At 39.4% G+C, this 25559-nt stretch overlaps 1 protein-coding gene across 7 annotated transcripts in view; it reads right to left on the bottom strand.

Annotated features, from left to right (window-relative positions):
* Positions 1–7399, bottom strand: part of CGNL1 (cingulin like 1) — a 55411-nt gene extending 48012 nt beyond the window's left edge. For 4 of the 7 annotated variants that reach the window (XM_048318116.1, XM_048318115.1, XM_048318120.1 and 1 more), the window contains exon 1: positions 7140–7398. The gene's annotated coding sequence lies outside the window, so the exon portion shown is untranslated. Of the gene's footprint in view, positions 1–6211; positions 6250–6678; positions 6803–7139 lie in introns of those variants that run through there. The other 3 variants (XM_048318118.1, XM_048318122.1, XM_048318117.1) reach the window with 3 other exon arrangements.
* Positions 7400–25559: the final 18160 nt, after the last annotated feature.

Below are 25559 nucleotides of genomic sequence, written 5' to 3'. Positions count from 1 at the left end.
TTTTTCCAAATGAAAATCTGCTTCAATGGCTGTAAGACAACAACACCACATTTTGGCAGATCCTCAGGTCTCATAAATTTTCAGAGTTTTATTAAAAACAAGGACATAATATATATATATCCAATTTTCTTTATCTGCTATGTATGAATTCACGTGGTCATAATTTTACAGGATTTATCCCAAGAGGAAGTAACACATGACCTAATAACTTCGCTTACTGAGTGCAAAGTAAAGGCTTAATTTTGTTTATGATGAAAATGCTAAGAAACCCCCAAATTTCTCATGTAATGTTCTAAACTATTACCACTGCATTATATACTTTGCATCATTATTTAAAACTTATCTTTTTCTTTACTGAAGGAATGTTTTCGATTTTCCCAAATCATAAATAAAAGGGAATCAGAAACAAAACCAAACATAATAAAAGTATACTAAAGCAGAAATCTACCTGTATCTGAAACACAGTTCCAAGAAACTAATTCACGTGATCTGTAGTGAGTAGTTGCAGGTCCTGCAGAATGTGATAGTTAAATCACTGGAGGGAGATGGAGAGCTGCACTTGTTTATTCATGGTTACTGTGGTACAAGCTCTATATGGACATAAACACCTGCCCAAGTGTATTTGTGCCATGCTACTGTCTCATCTCATCATATGGGTTCAGATACAAGCTCCTGTACAAGTTGGGTCTTGCCACTAACAGGATCCAGTTACTGGGGTTATCTTGTGAGTATCCTGACATTACAGCACTACAATTAATATTTATAAACTTTAAATACAAAATGCAAGCAAACAACAGAACCTTATAAATACTTACTTCAGAGTTGACTATATACACGATACAACCACACTCAATTTTCCCTCATTTCTCTTACAAACTTGCAAAGAAGGTTAAAAACAAGGAAAAAAAAAATAAAGTCATCAAGAGGAAATGTTATTATATATACTCTCTTCTACTTTATCAAATTCTTAATAATGTTCATATGTGTTAAGTGTTGAGAGAAATGATGGCTGAGGACACAAGGATACTTACAGATTCTAAAAGAGGTTTGTGATTTCAAATACAATAGTTGGTTTGCATCCAAACATCTGACATGATTACACTCACTCCACAAGAGATTATGTGTTGTTTCACTACATTTTCCTCCAATTGTCAGTGTTAGAAACTGTATTTTGTTCCAAAGGAAATTATCTTAGTACATCCCAATGATATCATTATTGTTTAAATAGAAGAGAGCATCCTGTTCATATTTTTAGAGGCTTGAGCAAAAAATGTCAGGTTTGTTACAAGTCTGTTAGAAAGCCCTTCTCAAAGGAAGGGACACAGCTAGGGCAACCTTTGTTAAAAAGTTTTACAAGTGCTTCAGGAACACATTTATTTATAAAATTATCTAGCATAATTAAATAATAAAACGTTCCTATACTCCAAACATTTTTCCTTCACTTTAAATGTGACATTTCACTGGGCCTTCTTCTCTTTATTCCCACCAAAAAACTATAATCTTGTCTACATGAGTTACATTTACAGCAACCAGACAGATGCAACTTGCATAACCTTGATTATATGTGCACAACTTATTCCTGAACAAAATTAATGATGAGCTATGAGTACAGCTGCTTGCAAAGACCAATGTCTCACCTATATAGACACAGAGCAGAGTTAATCTCTATGGAGATGCAAGTATTTAAGTACAAAAGCTACATGTAAAATAGGCTGTAGGCGTCATATTTATACAGCCAATGTAAGGACACAGCTTCATGTGTATTCAAGCTAGTTATGCCTCCCATTTTTCAACTGTTAAACTTTGTCTTAATTACACTGTATTCTTTAAATACTTGGCTTCATACCCATCTAGCTTCTTTCAACTAACTCAGCCATGCATTTTCAAATTTAAATCTGCAGTCAGAACTGCAGGCCCTGAGCCCAGGCCCCACCAGAGAACAAGATGATATCATCACACTCTGTCTGAGAGACATAAGCTGAGTACAGAAGAGAGAGGTTAGAAAACCCCACAGAGGAAAGAAGCTTCATAGTGTGCTGGACTGAATCACTTAAAAGGGCTTATAAGGCCTATGCAGCCAAAGTGACCTGGTGTGGGCTCTGAGAGCACAGGTTTAACCAGCTCCCATACGCTGCCACATTTCTCACCTTCACACTGGGATAGCATAATTACTGGGGGAAATGAGAGAGGCAAGGCTGCTTCCTTATGAAGCTCGAAGTGTTTGTGGAATTATAATGCAACATTAGATGCCAATTGTTCTTGTAAATAAAGGCTGCTACTGCTGAACATTGCTCCCTGCATATAACAGCTAATAACGTGCAAATAAACGTGTGAAGGCATACCCCAACTAATTTCAACAAGGCCTACAAAATATTCTGAGCTTTATTTACATCACTGAAAACACTCCCCCATCTCTATATAAAAGTTTAAATTTTACCCTACTTCTGCATTATGCTTATGTTGAAATAGAATGCAAATAACTACCCCCTTTTGTGTATCTTTATGTACATTAAATACGTCTTCCATTCTAATAAACTCCAACAGGTCTTAGAGGTATCTTTCAATAGAATTTAAAATAGGGTTAAAACATTGCTAATGGCTGGTAATTACTTCTCAGGCTTCTGCAAGTGTGTATGAGAGTTTATGTATACACACACACAAACACATAAACACATGTTGGTATGAATAAATAAGCAGGGGCAGCCTGGACAATGTATCTCCTTTTCACACTGTATTTAGTGTCCAGATCCACATTTTAGCTACTTTTAAAAGGTGTGTGCAATGCACATGCAACTGAAGTATTACAAACTGCTGCAAATGCCTGGAGTCAAAATATGGTCATGCTCAGACTACTGAGAGTCATTACTGAGTGGTAATGACTCCTGGCTTGCCTGGGGACCCTCATAGAAAGAGGACACTGTGGTAATCACTGAAGCATCTTCCAGTCTTACCAATCTCCCTGGTGGTTTTTTGCAGTCTAAGTGCTTTCTGAGACATTTCTCCAATTACATTTATTCCTCATCGCTCTCTATTTTTACCAAAATCAAGAAGAATGTGAAAAGCTAATACAGAATCTTAATTTTAAATCTCATACTGTTAGCCTGATTAATGAAACTCATAAATACAAAAGATGGACCAACAGAAATCAAAACATTTCATTTGGCTAAAAATTTAGAGGCATTCTTGGAAAAATGAAACTATATACTTAAAATGTCATCCACTTTATTTCACATAAAATGAAAGGTTATAAACCTACCTTTGAATAAAATCCTCCAATGAGGCTGCCAGGTCTGTTGGCAGAGATGGTACAAGATCAGAACAAATACAGCGAGCTCTAATCCCAAACAACGGCAACTCCATGACTATCACGCCACTAAATCTTTAGCACATGCATTCTTAACGTTAATTTTTGTGAGTTTAAGATTAAATTTTCATACTTGGCTATACTGAAAAATACTACCATTTTGATTTAACACCATTCAGAGTCAAGGTCAAAGCAGTTTCTGAAATGTGTTCATGTTTCCAGATAAACATGCCTGGCATAAACACTCCATAAGCACGTGAAACACTTTCCCTCATACAATAACCTGGTAACGTAGCATTCTCGGTGAGTGGATTCTCCATTCTTCTGCCAATTAAGAACAGAAATAGCAAAACCAACCTATTTGTTGTGTTTTTGCATATCCTTCCAACACAACAGTCAAGATGCATTATAAACAGAATTACCAAACCTAAGTTCAGGATGCATCAAGTCTGTACCACCTTCCTCTGTACACAGTTTGTTGAGACCTAGCAACAAAACCAGAGAAATTCTAACACCTTCTTCTCATCCTGGCCATTCAAAACATTTGTTAATCTCAACATTGCAAGGATCTAATCCTTTGCAGAGCCTGCCTCTGAATGGTATCACTGAACTGATCAGGTAGAAGATAACCTCCTCCTACCCCTAAGAAAAGATGGAGAAGTGGGACAGATAAAAGAAACACAAATTTCTTAAGCCTGTTTTATCTGAACACATGGCCAGTAGGTAGCTACAACATTTCTGCTGCCATTCAGAGTTGCATAGAGAGGGTGCAGAAGTGAAAGAAATGCCCCATTATTTTAGCTTTTGTTGCCATTTCTCAGAAATCTATTAGTACCAGTGATGTCGACCAGATTCTTGCCAGTTCCCTTCCATCAACATATGTAGATACTGCCATAGGCTGAACATTGTTCCGTGTTTATGTGCTCGATATTAATATACAGATTTCAGGTTACCTCCATAGTCAAAAGGCTATAATAATAATGACATCATCATCATCACTATGACTTCAAAAAGCAGAAATAGTAAAACAGCAGACTACAGAATGAATCTGTGATGGTCTACTTTTGTTTTAAATTTTTACATCTGCAGAATTATTTGGCCTCAAAATACTTCAGTAGCTATTTTTAAATAACAACCTGCCCACTATGATTCAGGCTGAATAAAATCATAGCACATATGTTCATCTTGCATTGCTCCATGACAAAAGATTTAAAAACTCACGTTTGGGGTCATGTCATTTCACCGGCACATTTCAGATGACACTGCAGAACCCAGACAAACCAGTTTCACCAATACCCTCAGAAAGATCAACTTCCTATTACACAATGTAGACCAGAAGAAGGAACTGTCACCAATTCTTTTCTTCAACTTTGTCATCCTTTTATTGAGGTAAAATTCCTTATACACGACATGCCACAGACTATTTCTACAGTGAATTAAATTCCACATCTCCCATATAAACCCTGCCAGGGGAACCTAAGTGTGTTCTCAGACATTTTAGTAATGACAGTGAGATCTAATAATGCAATTAACAAAAATTAAAATAAGGTGGTTTGCTTGGAGGCAATTCAGGCAGCCTAAGTAGTCTAGATTCATTAGATTTAAAAGTAAAATGCAACTAAGTCAGATAATGAGAATAAAACAAAAAAACACCAAACAGTTGTATGATACACTCTTGGAGTAGACAGGCTCTTCCAAATATCACCACAAATTCAGAAATCAAGGGGTTAGCAATATAAGGCCTTTTTAGTACTGTCACAACATTAGTTAACTTTGTAGTGTGTATTTGCATTTAGGTGGCATTTAGAAACAGTTAATGTTAGTGGCAATTCAAGGTGTATGTAAACCAACTACGAACACTTTTCCTATGATTGACATATTTCAGAAACATCTCTAACTTGTAAACACACACATGTAAAAATATCGGTCCCTTTATAAGATACTTCACTTGAAGCACTGCATTTTTGTTTATCTCAGATTAATTTAAAAAAACCTCATTAATATTAAACAACAAACTGTCTGCTAAAAACCATCATCTTCTCTTATGTGAAAGATTATCTTAATACCCTAAGAGAATTTTAACAAAAATTAGAAGCATTGTTTTCCTATTTTACAGTTTTCCATTTTAAAAGTGCAGCTGTCTCAGTATAATTGCCTTCCACAACATAACAAACTTCTAAAACATAATGCTTACTACACAGTTAATCGTAGGCTTCAATAATGTATGAAAGTTTTCATTTCAATTTATTATCTTTTTCCAAAGACTGAAGTTCAAACTAACACTCCCAATTATTTAAAAAAAAAAAATCATAGCAACTTGTTACACTTTTACATTAATCATCAGTAACCACATCTGGCTTAGAACACACTGTGAGCATAAGCAAATTTCTCCTGGGTCTAACATGAGAAAAAACCCCAAGACAATTCAATGACTATGACACTTGCAGAAATTATAATTGCTAGTCAAACAAGTTCTTACAAACCACCCTTAAAAAGTAAACAGTAGATTGGTTTTGCCATTTTAATTATATTTTTATAGAAATCTTAAAGTTGTGTTAAAACCAGCTCTATAAAGAGATTCATAACTACGAGACATATGACAGTTGTCAGCAGAGGCGTCAGACACTGAATCTATGAAGTTCCCATGGGTGTTCCCATGGTCAAGGATACAAGTCAGGATACACTATGGGGATTTCTAATTCACCTACAGAACTCACTTCTAGGAGTCCACACAAGATAAACACAGTGCAGATGTTCAGAAAAATAGAACAAGAGTTCTCCACTATTTCTATTTTGATAACCATTTGACTTGCACTGCAGTAGTTTTTTAAAAATGTATGCATGCTAAAAAAAAGGGAAAGATAAAAGCTGCAACAACGGTTAACTGCAAATCTAATGCAAACTCACCACAGAAGTTTTATCGCAGCACTGATCTCTCCATAAAGCTGTCATCAAATTGGAAGGATATAAATTATATCAGATGCAAAGTTAATTGGAAGAAGAACAAATGGCAGAACTGCCATTCTAAACTTTTCCCATGAAAAAGAACACACACAATGCGGACACACCCTTTCGCAAAAAATACGCTAATTCCCGGAATAAAAGGGAGATGAAGAAGTCAAGAGTGCCCTCTGCCCAGGAATGCCAGGAATCCCCGGAGGAATGCGTGCGAGCAGGCGGTCTCGGCGCCCCGCGGGGGCTCCAGGCCCCGCCCGCCCACCTGGAACCCAAGGCCGGCAGCAGCACCTCCAGCTGCGGCACCGCAGCCGCAGCTCCGGGGCAGCCACGGCCGGCCCCGCTCGGGGGGAAGACCCCCGCTCCTGACAGCCCCAGAGACTACGAAGAAGGACTCCGAAGACAGAATCCGATCTTACCGCAGTCTGTTCTCCCGGCAGCTCCCTCTCCCCTCGGCCGCTGAGTTCGCCCGCCCCGGGGCGGCCCCGCTCCGCTGGCCAGCGCAGCCCCGAGAAGCGCCCGGGGGAAGGGCTGCCCCGGCACGGTCGGCGCTCCGCCAGTTCCCCGCGCGTCACCCGCCGGTCGTGCGGGGAGAGCCGCCGTGGTCTCTCCTCACGCCCGGGAGGCCCCGGCGCCCTCGGCCTTTGGAAAGGCGCGTGTTTAACGGAGCTGAGGAAAGCAGCGACCCAGGGCGCCTCGGCGCCGGGAGCCACCGCCACAGCCGCGAGCTCCAGCGCACGGCGACGTCCCCCGAGCCCGCGCGCTCTGTCCGGTCGCGCCACAGTCCTGTGCCCACCCGGCCCCAGCCAACGCGGCAGGGAAAAATGGGTAACGCGGTGCCCCCCTCAGCTCCCAGACCGCCCGTTTTCGCTCTCCTCACCCGTCCCGAGCCGTTTCTCTCTCGCAGGGGATCCCCGCCAACTCCGCGCCACTCTCTCCGCCGCCCTACCAGCCGAGCTCGCCGCCGGAGCCGAGCGCGCACTGCCCGCCCCCTCCAGCGGGGGAGGGGGCGCCGCGGCCGGGCCGGGGAGGAGCCAGGCGGGGGGCGCTCCCGCAGGTGAGCCCGAGGCTTTCCGCCGCTTTCCCGCCCGCGCGCCCGCGACCTTTGCTCTCCCTGAGGGAGCGCGCGGCGCGCCCGGAGCCCCCCGACAGACACCTACAGCCGCAAACAGAGGGGAAGGCGCCCTGCTCCTCCTCAGCTCGGGCTGCGGCCAACCGCGCCGGGATGGAACGGGGTGGCCACAACAACCCTCTGAAGAAGAAACCCAGCCCTGGGCCCGGGTGCTGTCGGCTCGAGACCGCCTGACAGTCGGGTTTGTTTTCCCTCGCCGTGTGGAGGCGGCTGGCGAGCCGCCCGGCCGGCGGGAAGGGCTGAGGCGGCACAAGGATGGGGCAGGGCGGGCGCGCCCTTGGGCGTGAGGAGGAGGTGAGGGAAGCGCGGAGAGCGGGGCTGCAACGCTCAAACGAGGCAGCGTGTCCGTGCTGCTCCCAGAGCAGCGTCACAAGCACCTCTGGGCACACCTTGGTGCCTCGGGCACTTTGGGTGATTTCCACACTGTCTTCAGCTAGACTAGAAATATCACAACACGGTGATTCCAGAATATTCTACACGTAGAGTGGGAACTGAACTGCTGCCATACTGTGGCGTGTCTCTCTCCCTGATCCATCAGTGAAGGAAAGGTAGGTGGTACAGACTGGGGGTTTACAGGTGTCGTCCAAAAAACCCAAAAACCAATGTCTACAACCATGTCACAAGAAATGGGCCTCAGACAGTTTTTTCCATGCTTACAAGTTTCTCAAGGTTTGAACAACATAAACCAAGGATCATTGTCAGAAGAAAGGTTATAGTGAATCTACAGGGGGAAAAAAACACAGCAAAATGTGATACATCCTTGTGTACAATAGAAAAATGCTGGGCAGTGAACATGAGAAGGAAAAATTTAGTATATGAGTCATGAAAGCCATGTCAAAGTTGTTCAACAGGAGGAGCATGAATAGGAACACATCCTCTTTTCAAATCCAGCGGTGCTGGAGGTCACTGCTCAAATATTTATCAGAGCTGCTCTGATACCTGTTACACGTCTGTGAAAACAAGCCCAATAAGCAAACACTACTGTGTATATATATATGGAATCTTATATAATTGCATTAATTTTCTGTAGAGAATGGCCCTGTCTTAATTAGAATGTATGAACAGAAGAGATTCAACTAGAAAAGGCAGTGTTCCAGATACAACATCAATATTAACACTGCTGGGACACTGTATCCAGCTTTGGGTTCTGTGTTGGGAAAAAAAAAAAGGTAAAGTTCTCACAAATTCACACCAGAAAATTAAATGCAGTCGAATAATTTTTAAAAAATATGTATATTGGTAGTATTACAAGTCAGTATTCCAAAAGGATCTATTGATTCTTCACGAAACAGTCAAAAGCAAAACAAGGATAGAGAGTAGTGTCTGACAGGAACTGCTTGTGGTAAAATACTATACTGCTGGTTAATCAGTAGAAAGAACTGTAAAGTGTAGGAATTGCACCAATTATAAACTGAAGAGGCAGCTAGTGAGGTGTTTGCAGACAACTGACTGTTTGCTGAGAGGATGGAAGTACTTGGTGTGACAAGATCTATAAAGACTTCTGTTGTGGACTTCTGTTTCATGCCTACATAAAGCATTAAGTTGGTTCTCCCTCACAATGGTTATTGAGAGGAAAGTCATAGATATATGGACTTTTCTGCCATTAGTATTAACAACAAAGTGTTTATGAGACAGAACAGCCCAAATTTGTGCTGCCATCTTGATCTTCTACATACTTTACCATTTAACATTTGCTTTTCATATGCATTTTTTCCACATAACCCCATAATCTTGGAACTGTTTAGGTAAAAGATGCATATCACTTGCTTAGCTCCTTTCCCTGTAGTTTTTAAGAAAGCACACGAAGTTTATCCCCTCACCCCAACTGAAAAAACTGGGAAACAGTGAATAGAAAAGAAAGTAATTGAACTTTTTTTCCCCCTCAGTTACATGAATTACGTGACAACGTTTCAGTTGAATTCACAGATATTATATAGACATTTGTAAAGGCTGTATTTTATTACAATTAGAGTATTAAGAAACTTGCTGACAGTTTGTTCAGCCTCATATTGTAGTTTTGTAACGTGAAAGAATTGTACTTAATAGAAAACAAAATGCTTCATTAAAGAGGTGTACACACCTATAATTTTCACATTGTTGTTAGAGGTTAATGAAAACAGTATTAATCAATGATGCTGTACAATAATACATTTCCATTGCATTTAGAAGCAAATCAGAAAAAGGAAAAAACGTAAGATTAATTTCTTGCTAGAACAACCAGGCTATTATGACTTCTGGTCATTACTCTATAGTCTATAATTAATTTTTTTTTCATTATATACCTCTCAGGTAACAGCTCAGGAGACAATGCTCAGCATTAAACAGCTCAGAAAACTGTTCTCTTGTTCTGTGCTGAGTTTCAGAAAAATATGCCAAGGCATTTTTCTTTCTTTTATTTCTTTCTTTCATTTATTTTTTTTGTATCAAAGATGGGGGGGTGAAAAAAAAGAAAAAGGTGGGACAAGCACAATTGCTAAATTACTTGTATTGGCTGTGAGCATCCACACCGAAGAGTTTTGACCGGATTTTCACAAGCTCTGTCCTATGCTTCCTCAAAGCTCCATCCAACACTTCTTGAGCCTTCAAGGAAAGTTTATTTTGAACCTTTGAACCTTTAATACTTCATTAAAACTGTAGTTTAAGTCAAACATTTTGTCAAACAGTTTCTTACATATCTTTGGCATATGCTAAACATGAGTTTTACAAGTACTTGATTATACTAATGCTGCAAACATGAATTGTTCAGTAAGAGCCATAGTCCAGCTGGAAAACTGCAAAAGTACAAGGTTATCCAGTGAGGTAAGAATTTTTTGAAGGAATGTATACAAACCCAGCAATAAGCTAAAATTGCACTGAGGACAGACTTAGGTCATATACAGAATATCTTCTCTGTGCAGGCTGCCATTTCCTTTCCCACCCCTCATCCACCTATTTTTCTTTTCCTTGCTTTTAAGTGAAGGTTTTGGTCCTTGTTTACAAAACTGGCTCGACACAATGATTGATGTCCCTCTGTTCAGGCAGTGTATTATCAGGCAGTTGTGAAACACGATACAAAATGGAGTTTGCAGCTAAAGCAAAAACAAACAGTAATGCCCTAGCAGCCTGTGCTGTAGATTAATTCCAGCTGCTGGCTACTCCAGCACACCTCGGAAACTGAGCAGTACTCCTGCATTCGTTTCTGCTTGTGCAGTGAGTCCCACTGTGTTGAAAGGCTGGTGTATTAGAGCTGTGCTTGGCTCCTAGCAGGATGCACCTCTCTCTCTCTGCTCTTCCACTACATATTTAACTGAGTTTTGGCAATTTGTTATAGTCCCCGATTTCCTTTTCAGGAAAGGATCTAATCCAATAATCACAGTAGAAAGTAGGGGAGAAAAAAAGTCTGGTATATAATTCCATTGAAGCACTGCTTCTGACTTGTTTTTTACAATATATGTTGGAAATTTTCTTTATTATCAAAGATTAGATGTCTGTTGCTTAAGAAATAACAGTTACCGTTCTTACTACTGTATTCAATAAGCTACTAAATAGACATTTTTATCTTACTTCTTATTATAATTTATTTATTTCAAGAAACAATCTTAAAAATTCAGGTCTTTACTTTCAGAGAAGGAGATGAGGTATTTGAAGAAATGTAATTGTACACTCTTATCAGATGCTTTTTAATGTATGATCTCTGGTTTTTCCTCAAAAGACAACTAACCAAAAAAGGTGGTCTTTCATTTTCCACCTTTCTTATATTCTGCACACACCCCCCCCCCCCCCCCTTTTCACAGAGGACCTTCTCTCTCTCCTCTTTCTTCCTCTTCTCTGTCTCTTCCCTCCTTCTTCCCCCCCTCCCTCTTTTTGTTTGGGGGTAGCCCATCTTTTACATTTCTCCCATTTCTCTATTCTCTCACGTACAGCTGTCAAACAAAGTACTGCTGACAGAACCCAGAGCACGGGGTTCTCTTTACCTCTAACCCTAGCACACAGTGTGCTCTAAAACAGCCTGAATAATCCTAGCCATTAGGCCTAGCCATATATTCAAGAACATATTTACATTGCAGGAGAATAAGACTTATTAAATAAAAGGTATAAAAAGATTAAATTGTAAACCAAGAGTTTAATATTTTCAGATCACTTCAACACTGGAAAATACTTTATATTAGCTAATGCATGGTAAGGAAAAAGGAGATGAAGATTTAAATTGTAACTTGTCTTCTATAGAATTTAATTTCATTTTGGTTAGCTCAAGTTTACAAATACTCTTCATGTTGAATGTAAGACTGTACAATTATTAACCTTACTTATGCACATAGAAATCAAGAGTGAGATGAAGGTACCATTGACTTTAAAAGCTGCTGAGGGGAAAACACATGCAACACAAAGTTTGATCACAAATAATATGATAGTTTCAATATTCATTTAAGAAAAAATACACAATCAAGTAATTAAGTAATTAATACTGATATGAATTTTAAGTTGAAAATTTTGGACACTATTCAGCATCTAGCCACAATGAGGCTTTCTGATCTCCCATTCTTCTCCTTGAACAACTTTTGGCTAAAGCAATATTTCTTCCTTCACCTTAGTGACGCAGCCTTGCTCCCACTACTCTTATTTCACTAATCCTAGCAATGAAAAAAGTGTTTTTCCAGGAGCCTGTAAAAAGCCTAAGTACTACCAAATGCACCTACATTAAGCTTCCAGAAACCATTGTAGTTGTTACCTGCTCAGTTGTGGTCTGTGCAGCTCTCCTTGGCCAAGCCGGGCTGCTGGGATTTAGCTGTGTCCAGGCTGCAGGAAATTATTTTTTAAGAGTAGCATAGTCTGAGCCTCTGTTTCCACAAATACATAAAGTTAGTAATTTGTTGGCATTATCAATGTATTTATTTGAAGAAAGCTTAAAGGGTATATTGTTTCAGTCATTGCAGATGTAAATATTGATTAATTTATCACAGAAATAGTAATGTAGTAAATGAAATGGCTTTTATGCTCTTTATGCATGTAGCTCTTACTTATTTCAGTACAGAAGTGAAACGTTAAATTACCTGGGTCTAAACCTAAGCATCACTATCCCAAGTAAAAATTAACTCTTTTTTTTCTTATAGGCATGCGTGGATGTCTTAGTCATTACGGTTTGGGGTGGGTTTTTTTTTTAGTTTTGGACAAAGATAAGGAAACGTTTGTGAAAGCCTAACGCAGTACCCGATCCAAGCCCTTTCTCCTGCTGAGTTTGGGGGGAATGGCCACGGTCCTTTTGTGCTGTGGGGTAATAGCACCACCTGGTGGCCTTGGTAATTGTAACAGTTTGGTGCTTTGACACATTCCCGAGTAGCTTGAAAATAAAAGACCGGGGAAAAGGATCATCTTTGAGATTTTTACGTTTGTTTTTATTTCCAGCCACTTTTCTTAATTGGATGAGGAAACCATTTAAACAGTTTCGTGAAGCAATATTTTCGAAGAGATGTAAGCATTTTAGTAATGTCCAATTACTTTAAGAATCGACTTAGAGATACTAAACCTTCTCCTTGAAAGAAAATCACTCCTTATTCACCTGCAGTAACTTAGCTACTGATGCATTGGAGACTTTAACTGTATCTTGTGAATCTAGGCAAAACACGGAAAGACAACTTAAAGACAGGTTTTAGAGGACTGGAGTTTTCAACGTTAGAATGTACATGTGTATAATAAGCATTTCATGGACAATTAAATTTTTTTGAAATTTTTAAGTTCCACATATGAACTAAGTACTCAATTTTCACAACGCTTATGAAAGAATTGAACAAACAAATCAAATGAACTCAGGGGAACTAGTTCATCCTGACCTTTACCATGGTTTGTTCCTCACTTTCCTTTGAAAATAACAAACTGTATTTTATGTGTTTCCATTTCAGATCCCACAGCCATCCATTAGTTTAAGAGAGGAAGCATACAGCCTAATTATGAGTCAGTACAGAATATATAAGGTATTTTAAATTCTCAAATATGGAGGCTTTGGTGATGCAATATATTCTCTTTGGCACTAATGCAAAGTCTGCTCATTTTTACCAGGAGAGATATGTTCATATAGATCTGACAATATGCTGATGAACTAAACTGCTACTCCAGTTTTCAGTTAATACTGTTTTCTTTAGGAGGAACAACTCTTCCTCGTTAGTGTTTTGTGACTGTAGAGGGTGCTCTTAAAATACTGGAGATGGTAATAATATATGGCAATCAGTTTCTTTTTCTGTAAAGCTTATCAATGTTAGGATGTTTATATTTAGCAAAGAACATTGTAGAGCTAGTGTGTTTTATTTTTGATGTGGGCAAGAGTCACTATCCACATTTGCATCCAAAAACATCCCTGGAAACTTTTCTGGATTTAGTTTATTTTTGCAAGTATGTTTCTGCCAAACAGTGATAGTATCTTCTGAGAAAACTATTGATGTGCTCTAAAACAAGTTGAAATAAATACTAAATAGAGTGTATTTTTAGTTGCAAGGCCATTGAGAGTTGAATAAGAGCTTATTGGCCCAAATAAGCCGTTTAAATATTTTTAAAAATATCTTTAGTTACATGAAGTTGATGCTTCCACATTGTGCTATCTGGTATTCTGTTGGGAGGGATTTAACTTTATTTTACTTTAGTTTGTCTGTAGTTTTATTGATTGCCTTACCACACTCCCAAGCTATCTGTTTTCTTATACTTTTTAAATTGAATTAGCAAGTGAAAAAAAAATCCTAGATACAATAGACTGAACCAAAATATATCCTGCTATACTCTTCTCTCAGCAATACAATATTTTTTTTAAATATAAAATTTTATGTTCCCCCCAGTACAGCCAATAAACAGTTGAGTTAATTCTGTGTGCTTAAGAAATGTTGTTTCTTTCCAGTGAGAGTGAAGTCTATAAACTTCAGAAAGATAAGAATTTTGTTTTAAAAATCAGAACTGCCCATTTTAAAGCAGTGTAAGGAGGACTAACATTCCCTAGGTCAAGACTTTTACTGTGAGACCAAGATGAGTCTACGGACTTGTGCCAGCCCTGCTCTGAGTCCAGGATTTGGGGAGGTGTGATCCTTGACTGACCGGGCTGTCAAAAACCTCTGCCGGAACTGCACTGCAACAGCAGAACAGCCTGTTGTCCTAGGAGGTCATTATACTGACGGGAGACGAAACAGATACTACAGAAGCAGGGTTTTCCCAGTTCAAACTTTTCTTAACAACAGCTACTCTGCTTCTTACACTGCATTTATATACTTACCCTGAGAAGGTACTCCTAGATGCGAACTCAGTCTATTTTCTCAGACTTCACCAGTTATCACTCACTTGAGATTCAGTGTCACAAAGGCTGTGACTATTCACTTTTACAGCAGCTCTACTGTAGGCCCAGTTCAGTGCATACAAGTCAGTGTAGCTTGTTTTGCCTGGAGAGGCCCTCTGAGCATTTTTTGGCCAATTTCAGCAGCATCTATTCTAGGGAGACTTTGCCAAGACCACTACATTAGGAAACCTTGCAAGCATAGACCAAGCTTAATAGCTGTTTGCTGGCTTCTGTTGAGATGGACTTAACCTGTTCCAATCTCCATCTTCCACATCAAATTCATCACTAGCAACTTGCAGGTTAGAGCATGTCCCTGGGTCATACAAAGGGGACTTGACATTACCTAGGACTGTGACTGCAGGCTTGCCATAGTCAAATGAAAATCTCTCTTTGTGAGAGCTGGAAAAAATTTACTGTCCCCACACATCAGGCAAGTCTCTTCAACAGAAGAAATGGTGCTGCCTGAGGTCTGATAGTGGAAAATATTTCTGTTGCAAGTCATGTAATAGGGGAACGCAATGATTGGCCAGAGACAAGGATTTTGTCTCGTAGAGCTCTCCTTCCTCAGGCTTAAGTAGCAATTTGACCAAACAAAACCTAGGCCTCTTTCAACCTTAAGTACACAAACTATTAAGACAAATAGTCATGCTTAGTTCCCTTTCCATCACAGTATTTCTGGTGGGCAGTGTTTTCACTTCCCTAGGAGAAGTGTTTCCCCTAAACATCCCTTACGCTGAGGTTCTTCAAATGGAAAGTTAGAAATGCAGATCTTGTATGCTCAGAGTCAAGACTCGAACACAGACTCCCTCCTCTCTTCACTGAGCTATTAGATAAAACAGATAATACTTTTCCTCCCATTTTGTAAGAAAAAGTTGGCATAAATTTTTAACTCTAGGAGAGAGTTCAGGAATGTACTTTGTAGATTTTCACACTTCTGCAGCTCACATTAAAGGACCAAAATACCAGAAACAGATGGAATTAAAGACCCATCATCTTTTCTTTATAATGGCCAGTCTGGATGTAACTTACCAACTTTAGTCATTCCTGTAGTGGATTCTCTTTTCCTGAAGTATGAAAAGACCAATGCATTTCATTCTGGGTTGGAGACTCCACTATACAGCAAATATCACAGTACCTGTAAGCTGTAGCCACTTACAAAAAATACCCATCACATTCTACATTGAGTCTGCCTTTACTGGTTCACTTTTTACAGCACATTCTACAATTCTAGAAAATCTTAAAAGCTCAGGAAGAAAAAAACTTGCATTGTACAGTACTTGCATATTTTGAGCAGTGAAAGCTGTAAATGATGCACATGTTGGAATGACAATAAGACAAATGGAAGCTTTCATTGGGAAAATGCAAACCAGAAGACAGATAGTTTGTTTTCCTTTAGGCAATGCATGAATGCAAACATTTAAACTGGAGAAACTCCCCTTTCCTTCTGTGGCCCCTCTGAGTCATTACATTAATTACTTGGAACTATTTACCTACTTCCCTTCATTTAGGCCCCAGGTGCAGACACTGGGTGCAGAAAATTATTTTCATTCTTTTTTCTGGAGTGAAAAAACAATATATGGAAACACTCATTTTTTCCTCTCTGAAATCCACGAAGGTGAGAAGGGATGGCATCCTCATACATACATTGTGGTTGCCTGTATTTTCATACCCTATAGCAAAACACAAGAGTGGTAGGGGGTGTCAGTGATGTTTCTTTTTTGAAGTACAGTGAAAATATTTGTTTCGTTTTGTTGCAATAGCAGGGGCAGCTGGCAGTGTTTGCACTTATGCATCTTCTAGTACTTCACTGAAGGGATACCCCTAATTCTTGAAGAAAGACAAATATCTCGGTTTGCAAATGTGCTGACCTGCGCTTATGCAGTGGCTTTCACAGCCTCCTTCTGTGATCAGGGTTACCCTGTCTTTGAAATGTGTCCTTATCCAGCCACATCCAGGCATACACTTTTCCACATGTGAAACTAGAGAACTAATGGAGGCATTAAATATTTAGAAAATAAACAATCAATCACATTAGAAAATTTAAAAAAAAACATAGCAGAGGATCAAAACTTAAATTTCTGAATTGGCAGTGAAGAGGTTCAGTTTCAATATCTACAGTTCTTCTTGGCAAGATAGCAATGTCTCAAAGCTCTTGCTTAGAGTTTCATTTCTAACTTCCCTCTGGGGAAAAAGTGAATTAAACCTTTTCTTGTGCTCTTACGGAGATGTTCTTCTGCTCTTCATTATTTTGTAATGCAAACTCAGACTGTGGGACATGGGCTGTATAGAGATCTTTAAATAATAACTAACAAAATCAATGGCTATTTTCACGAAGTGTAGTCAGCTTCTCCCTTCCTAATAAATATTAGTCAATCCCAGGGTAGCCCAGGTCATCAGGGGGTAGCTACCGAGTCTGGCTCCCCCTGTCACAGCTGCCTGGCAGTGGGCCCACTCTCGGGAACAGCCAGCTGGCTCTGCTGTGCATTTCAGCTTCCTCCAAGTTTGCATGTGGACCTGTGAAGCAGCTGAGTGTATTTTGCCTGATCGGCTTATTTGTTGTCAATCCAAAGAGTTTTCCCATTGCCATGAGTGCTGATGATGCAGTCAGTTTTCAGTATGGCCCCTCTGCTCTGTCATTTCTGCTGCTCTGCACTGGCTCTTCAAAAGATCAGATCTGTTTCACAGATTTTACTTGTTTTCAGGTCAGTTCAGCACTTCTCTGTTCTGATATGGCTTGTCCAGATGCACAAGTTTCTTTTCTCAGTCTGCCAGCTTTTGGCAGACTCAAACTGTGAGAAAGACGAATCCTTCCTCTGCTTTCTCTTGTATTCCAGCTGCATACCTGTGAAACTATACAAACTATGGGGTGACCCTTCATTTAGAAGATCTTGTTAGAGCATAGATGTGCATGTTTATCATTAATGACACATCTCAAACTTTACTCGGAAATATAACTTCTTCATAGAACTGTGAGCAGTAACAATGCCAACAAAAGCAACATCTTCCACGTTCATCCTCTGATGTCAAAAGAAGGGCATAAGTAGCATCTCTTATAGAAACAGAACTTTAAATTCTAGGGTCTAAATCCATGTGTTCAAGGATTTTCAGAGGCAATTTTAGGATTAATTAAGGAGAGTAACTTCAGAATAAAAAAAAATATTTTCTAGAACTTATTTTTTAATTAAAAAGATGATGTATACCCAAAGTATGCAGCACTTTCCATTCCCAACTAATAATCAGGAATTTTTCTGAAAAATAAAGTTACTTGACCTAGGGAACATAAGAAGATGATATTGTAATTCATTTAACTATTTAGTCATATTTTTAATCCCATCAGATTAATGTCCTGTTGCATTTAGCTACCTGGATGAGGGAAAGAGATACTTGTAAAACCCTGGTTTAATATCTGATCTTTTTTATTGTATGCTCTTTTCTTATTCAATAGGACAGCAATGAAAACATTGGTACTGATACTCATTGCTTTATGCAACCTCATGATCTTAGTTACTTTCTGTCTCAGCTCAGTAGCATGAGTTTTCACAAATCTGGCATAACAAAAGTCTCTTCCACTGTTTCTAATCACTCTCAACATCTGGAATTTTTATGTGATTGCAGCATGCTTACTGAGATGTGAATTTGAATGAGGAAAAATGGTCCATTCCCAGATTTCGATATCCAGTGGACATGAATTTAAGACCTTGCCATGAGTCAGTGGTGGCCTTTCTAACATGGGTTCCTGCTAAGTGCAAGACAGATCGTTTCTCCAGCTTCAACACTCCTCTCACATTTAAACAATGGTATTCACGGGCATAGAAAGAGACAGTCAGCTGTTAGAGCAGCTATTTCCATTCACCTCTGAAAAAAGAGTATCAGGTGCAGCCATGCCTATTGGATAGATGCTTAAATAACCACTTAGATGCAGGAGCCATGGCCATCATTATATCTTCACATTGAATACATCCTCATAAAGGCACCAGCAAATTTCATTCAGTGCTCTTCCAAACCACACTATGTAGTCATCTCATTCAGTATAAATTATTTGGTTTTCAGCGGTACTCAAATTCAGCTGCTTTAATTGATTGTTCATGACCTTCCAAATCCTGCTGCAGCTTGTCAAGAACTTCTTCCATGAGCATAGTCCCTGTCCGCAGTTAGCACACTCAAATTTGCTGGCAGGTAAATTTATTGACAAACCAAGTCAGGATGACATCTGAGCATGTGTCCAACCCAGGTGGACAGAATTACTCAGATATTTGAAACTACTGATTCTATTCCTGCAGAAATACCTTCTTTAAATGGGGCCTTTACCACCCGTAAGGATGGGCAGCTGCTGAGATAAAAAAAAAAAACCAAAAAAAAAAACCCAAAACCCTCTGGTATGGAAATCTGTTTTACATTCTCTTAATGTCCAATACTTAACTAATTCTACCTATACTGCATTCACACACTCTGAATCTAATTCCTATTTAGTATGATGTGTAAAAACTCAGTCAGGATTAATATGGAAGTGTAAAAAGTAAGTATATCTGGGAAAGAAAATTAATTTTAAATTGTAAAGTTGTGCTTGAGAGTTAGTGTTTACACTATGCACAAAGTCTATGTGATACATGATTATTCCTGCTATTTCTGATTTTTGCTTCAAATGAAATTGGGTTGATTATGAAGAATGTTACTGAATTCTTCTGTTCATTTATAAAGGAAGTTGGAATTTTTGGAGGATGTAGAGTGTGATCACTGTCATGGTGTTTGAGGGCAGGGAGCTAAAGAGTCTGAGAGATCTCTCCCATAAATACAGTGTTCTTCAGGCACAAAGACTTGGGAAGGAAACAATTCCTTCTAATTAGGAAAGTAATTTTAAGCAGAAAAATAGATGTAAAAGCTTAGGGACTGTTCTTGTCAGAGAGAGATGTTTCCGAGAAGAATTAGGGCAATAGAGGATTATTGTTTTGTTAAGCCTTTGATTGAGATCTCAGACTTTCATCAGTTCTGTAGCAATGCAAGCAAAGAGATCTAAGGCTCAAACTCATCTCCAGAAAAGAGATCTTGGAGAAAGAAATTAAAATAAAATAAAATTTTAAAAAACCCTCAACCCAGACTAGGATTTAACTTTTGGGTATTTATAACACCCAGTTTATTGCCAAAGGGAAGTTTTTCTGTCATCACCCTGTTACTTTTGAAAGCAAAGGGGAAAAAATGTTGCTTTTGATTTCTCAAAACGTTGTGTTAGTTACTTGAAAAATTCCAGACCAAAGCATGAAAGATCCTTTCGAGAAAAACTCCAAAGTTGTTTAGAGGCTGCCCTGAGTATAGTGAAGATTAAAGCCCTTAATGAAGGCAAAGCTTACTTATCTGATCAGATTTTAGCATAATGGTCTAGCATGTGATATTATTTTGTATGAGTTACATAACTTTTTGTTTAAGAGCATACTTTACTTTCAAGCAGCACAAACAACATTTTTAACCTGTTCAGATCCTTGAGAAATGCAAACAGATTTGAAGAAAAAAATTGAATATTTGTTAACAAAAGAAAATCATTCCTTTCTGTGACTTGGTTAAGATGAAAGCAAGACAGGAAACTAATAAAAGGGATCAGAGGACCTGGAAATAAATGTTGACAGGCTTGTGCACTGGCAGTTTAAAATCACATATTGTTAAGCATTAGCTTTCTGCTTAAGTGTTTGCCCACATGATTGCCTTTCCCTAGGCAAGTCTAGAGATTACCCACAACTCATTTGTGTTTGCAGGTTTTCTGTGAGTTTGTGTGGGTACGTCCTACCATTTATCAGCCACAATGCACTGAGGTCACAAGTCCCCTGCCTCATTAAAAGACAGTGAGCCAATTGAAAAACAACTCCGTTCTCCCTAGGAGCATCTGGACATCTGGTGCAGGAGCAGTCTGCTTAATTTTGAAACAGACTGATCTGGGAAGAAACTAGGCAGTTAGACAAAAAGTAGGTAATAAAACCTTGGATATACAGAGTCAGAGTTTTCCTGTTTTGACAATAGAATTTGTGATTACAGCTTAAAGCTTTTTAGGGTTTCTCACACACTGAAAAATAAAGTTTAAAACTTACAATATTAAATAGTGAGTCAAGAAAAACAAAAGCATGACCCTACACCTCTGTGGAAATATCTCAGGGCTTCATTAAATCATCAGCTGAATATTGAGTGCTGATAGACCCAGCACACAGTGATGTAAGAGCATTTATCATCAGGGTGCTTGTTACTGTCAGAAAACAAAGACTGAGAAGGAGAGAAGGTGGTTGCTTGGCTCCTTATGTGCCCAATATAATGCAATCTGTCACATTAAATAATTGTTCATAAGCCACAACGCAGGCTTGCAACAACTGCCATTGCACTACCTACAGGCATAGCATGAGTGTGGCTGGTGCTGGCTGGTGTCATGCCATCCATCTCACCTTTTGCATTGCCATGAAAATACAGTGCTAATTCCTGCACTTCAGACTGCTTTTTGCTAAAATATTTACTTCATTAAGCTTTTCACTAATCGATTCATCCATTGGCACGGGGAAACTGCTGTTGTATCTTGAGAAAAATGCCATTATGTACAGCCTTTTCCACACCAAGGAACTGCTTGCTATACTTTCACTCATCTTTGAAAGGGAAATAGTCACTAAAAATTTTATATTTAAATGCAAATTTCAAGAGTTTTGTTCAAAATGGTCCTCCAGAGAACACACTGAAAACAGTTTCTCTTGGGGAAGCAATGGATAAGCTTTCACCAGCACTAAGAATACAAATATTCATCGCTTCTATAGCCAAGTAGATGATCACTATTTTGTGACACCATATACTCAATCAAAATAAAATTACTGTTAGTTTTCTTTATTTTTCCTTTTTCCTCCTCAAGATGTCATGTTCCCTGTTGAATATTACATTTATTCTGGTTAACCAGAAAACAGTAGAGTTACCCAGCTGGGAAAAAAACTGCATTGCCAAATAGAACAACACTGTTCTACTGCACCATGATCTCCTACTGATGTAAATAATAGAGTCGAATGGATACAGCACTCTTCTGTCAGCTTAATGCTACAAGTTCGAACTTCTACATGAGGAAAAGGCCAAAATAATGTTTAAACAGTACTCCTTAAAACTAACTTTCCTTTCTGTCAGATATAAGCTAATTAATTTTTTGTTATGTTCTTAACTAACAAGGTGGAATGAGGCATTGTAAAGCTCCTCCTACCACATTTGTACAGTGAAAGAATAATGCCCAACAAAGAAATGTTTCTGCTGTTGAAAGAAGGGAGGGAAAAAACCTAAAACCAACATGGAGGCAGAAGAAATTAAGTGTATCTTTTCCTGCCTCTTTTCCAGCTGTACAGAGCTCAGTGATGGAAAGAGAGTGCCACATTCAGTTACTTCCTTCCACAACACACCAAGAAGCAGAGTAGCTGATTTTGTTGTCCACTTTCAGAAACAGATGTGGTTTGAATTTCTATGCATGTGGGCCTGAGTGCCTATGCAGACTGAGGTATAGGTACCCTGCTTATTTCCACATGCTCATACTTGATTGAGAAGGACTACCTGTAACTTTTTCAATCACCCACAGCCTGTAAGCTGTTCAAGCATAGCTCCAGAGCCAGGGTTATGCTTTGTCACCAGGAGAAAGGCTGTGATAATGCATGATTAGTCCAAATCCCTGAGAAGAAGCAAGACAGCTGGGACTACTAAACCTGGCATCACTGGTTTGTAGCGATCAAGTTGTGCAGTGGAGTAGGGAGACACCTGGAAGCCATTTCCTGCTTGTGAACTGTTCTCCCTCCCCCTTCCTCTCAAAGATAAGTGTGTGCCATGTGGCTTTTGGCCACAATGAGTTTTTTGGAATTTGTAACATCAGGAAGGTTTGCTTTAAAGGCACAAATCCAGGTCTTGCCTTGAATACAAAACTTCAAAAGACTGTTTTTCCCCTATCTATTGCTTCCCCTCCTCTCCCCCCAGTCTCTTCTGACCAAATTTCTCCAGCTCTGAAAAAGCCTTTGCAATTTCATCTTGAAACTGGCAAATGAACTTTAACAGACTAGAGACTGCTTAGGTACTGGCCTGAGTTTTTCCAATGCCAAAGCCACTGATTTTTGCTTTCTAACCATACTTTGCTGAGATACAACAGGTTAAGATCTCCACACATGCACACACCCCCACCCTTAAGTACTTGAAGTTTCCTTGGCTTCACAAAGTAAGCACATATTTTGTCCATGAGCAGTATCTCTTTTGTCAGTTAGGTTTCTCTTGTGCATTGTAAATCTTCCCAGGAGCCATCTCCTAACTTTTTTTCTTATTATTATTTATTTTATTTTGTCTCTGGCAATGTTTCATTCAACAGAGTGGTCTCGCTGTTTTAGCCATTGGGCAAGATGTTGTTTCCCCTAAAATCAACAGGAGCCACCAAATTCTAAGATACTAGAATTTTTCACCTCTTCTCTTTAAAACCACTGAAGACTAGAAACATGCAATGCTTCACCAGTTTGAAACTGCTCCAGCCTTCTCTTGATATTTTTTATGGAACTGTTGGTCTTAGAAAAACTAATGGCAGAGGTGGAACACTCCTGTATTTCTGACACAACAACCTCCAAATAATTAAATTTTTTTGTTAAAAAAAATCCTAGTGTTCATAACTGAAATCTAGAACTTTTTGAAAACAAATTCAAAGAGAGAGCCAAATTTTAGTAGGCCAAAAAAAATGGTTTTGTGAAATCTCTTACAAAATGTCATTCAAATGGTCTTCAAGGCTTTGAGAAAATTATACCTGAATTTGTTTCAATGTACAAGTCATTAGCATTATGTTACCATACTTGGCATTAGTTGTAAGATTTTACTAATTGAATTTCATCTTTTAACCAGTAATCCATAGCTGCAAACTCTGAATGCCGACTTAGCCTCCAAGTCTTGCTGGAGAAGTAGGATTTGATAGGAAAGTCACACTCTCCCTCTTAAGAAATAGTAAGATAAAGTGTTCAGGTAACAGCAGGGGCTGGCTCCCACCAAAGAAGCTAAACATAATATTACAGCCAGTATGGCAGAGGGCTCATCAGCCAGAGCCCTGTCCCACAATACCAGAACAAGAGAGTAGGGGAGGCAGCAGGGGTTAAGCAAAGTCCAGGTACCAGGCGAGTTTGCAGTGTCAAGGCAGGTCCAGCATCAAGGTAGGCAGTCTGCACAGAGAGTCAGCTCATCACAGAGTCAGGAATCATCAGGCAGGACTATACATATGAAAGGAAGCTGGAAAATCAGCCCAGCTCATGATCTGATCAGCAGGCTCAATGGCCAAGCACAGGCACACTTGAGATGTGGCTCAGGTAGAGACTAAATATCCATGGCTGAGCTTAAATTAAGCCCCTGGGCCCATGGGCAGGGGTATGGGTAGAGGCCCCAGGTGAGGTTGGTCAGGGCTGTTAAACCCTATTGGTTCACTCAGCCCCCCTGACATAAGTCAGTGGAACATCCAGACTCATATTTTTATGCATAAGCAAGAAAAGAGAAGAATTATGATTGTGGTTTGACCTGTGCTGCGTTTTCTGACCCCCGAGTGCCTGATTGCTCAACCACGGTATTACAGTAATGCTGTGTCTACTCATAGTATATATAAACACAGAGTATGTTAAACAACTGACTTATGATGTGATACTTTTGTTTCCACTGAATTCTAGGCCATCTGTGTACTAAAACATCTCTAGACTTGGAAAGATCTGATCTATTCAGTTTTTTCACTAAGTAGTTACAGATACTACCAGAGTATTCTGTATGTATGCTTTGACATTTATATTTCATTCCTTTTCTCATTGCAATTAAGCATCTGTTGGATCCCCAGGCTTGGTTGATACTTCTATACTTTTTAAATGTCTTCTTTGCTCATCTTAAGTCTTTAAAATTCTTTATTCATGTGCTGTTCAAATTATGAAAATTAATGCAATCTTGAAGAATTAGAGCTGCTATAGCAGAGTTTCAGGTCACCTGATTTCTGAGAAACAGTTTCGTCCATGTCTATTGACAAGCAATGTTTTCTTTTTCATCTTTCCTAGCTGAGGTAATACATATTATTATCTCATATTCTGGGACACAGAGCAGGATGTCAGCAGCATTGCAAGATACAATTCCAACAGGCAGTCAGAACTTCTTGGAATAACTCCTGATCGGTATTTTAAGTGTCCAGTTGGCAAACTGTGTACCCCACTCTGTAATTTAAAAATGCATGATTCTCCTGTTGGCAGAGAGAAGATCCAAAGCATACCAACATCTACCAACTTCTCACTTGGTAGTGAGAATTCTGGCAGAAAGGATCCATTTCAGTACCTCACACAAGGGGTTTGATCCCAGCAGACTCTTCCCGTAGTTACTGCAGTACAGTTGTTTGCTTCCCTGATTCTGTCTGACCAGGGCTAGAAGCAAAAGAGTAACAACAGGCATTGTTCCAGGTGACAGGAGGGAATATGTAAGAAGTTAAGGGCGCCAGTGCTGGGTCAACCCAAAAGCCCATCTAGCTCAGTATCCTGTTGTGAACAGTGCTCAAGGGTGGGTGCCTTGCAAGAGGGAAACGCTTTTCAGCTTTTACTTAGAAAAACTATTTCCTTCGCACCTCTTCTTTAGAGAACCACAGTAGGCAAGACAACTGCATAAAAGCTATTAATTCATGTTTTATGCAAGAAAAATTGGATCGAGATCTTGCTGATATAGACACTGTGGCTTCAGTGCCAATTATCTCTGCTGAGGATATTACCCAAAAATTTTACACAGAAAGACTAGTCTAAATGAAGACATTACTCAGTAGTCGTATCAGACTTCATAATCTGTCTATATTTTGTATCTTCTGGCAGATCGTAGCACTGCTCTGTTTCTAGTCTGACACTTTGTTTTGACTTTAA

This window comes from Corvus hawaiiensis, chromosome 13 (assembly GCF_020740725.1).
Source record: "Corvus hawaiiensis isolate bCorHaw1 chromosome 13, bCorHaw1.pri.cur, whole genome shotgun sequence".
Classification (NCBI taxonomy): domain Eukaryota; kingdom Metazoa; phylum Chordata; class Aves; order Passeriformes; family Corvidae; genus Corvus; species Corvus hawaiiensis.
Note: the sequence above shows the minus strand (reverse complement) of the source record. Positions and strands in the feature narration are given on the sequence as shown.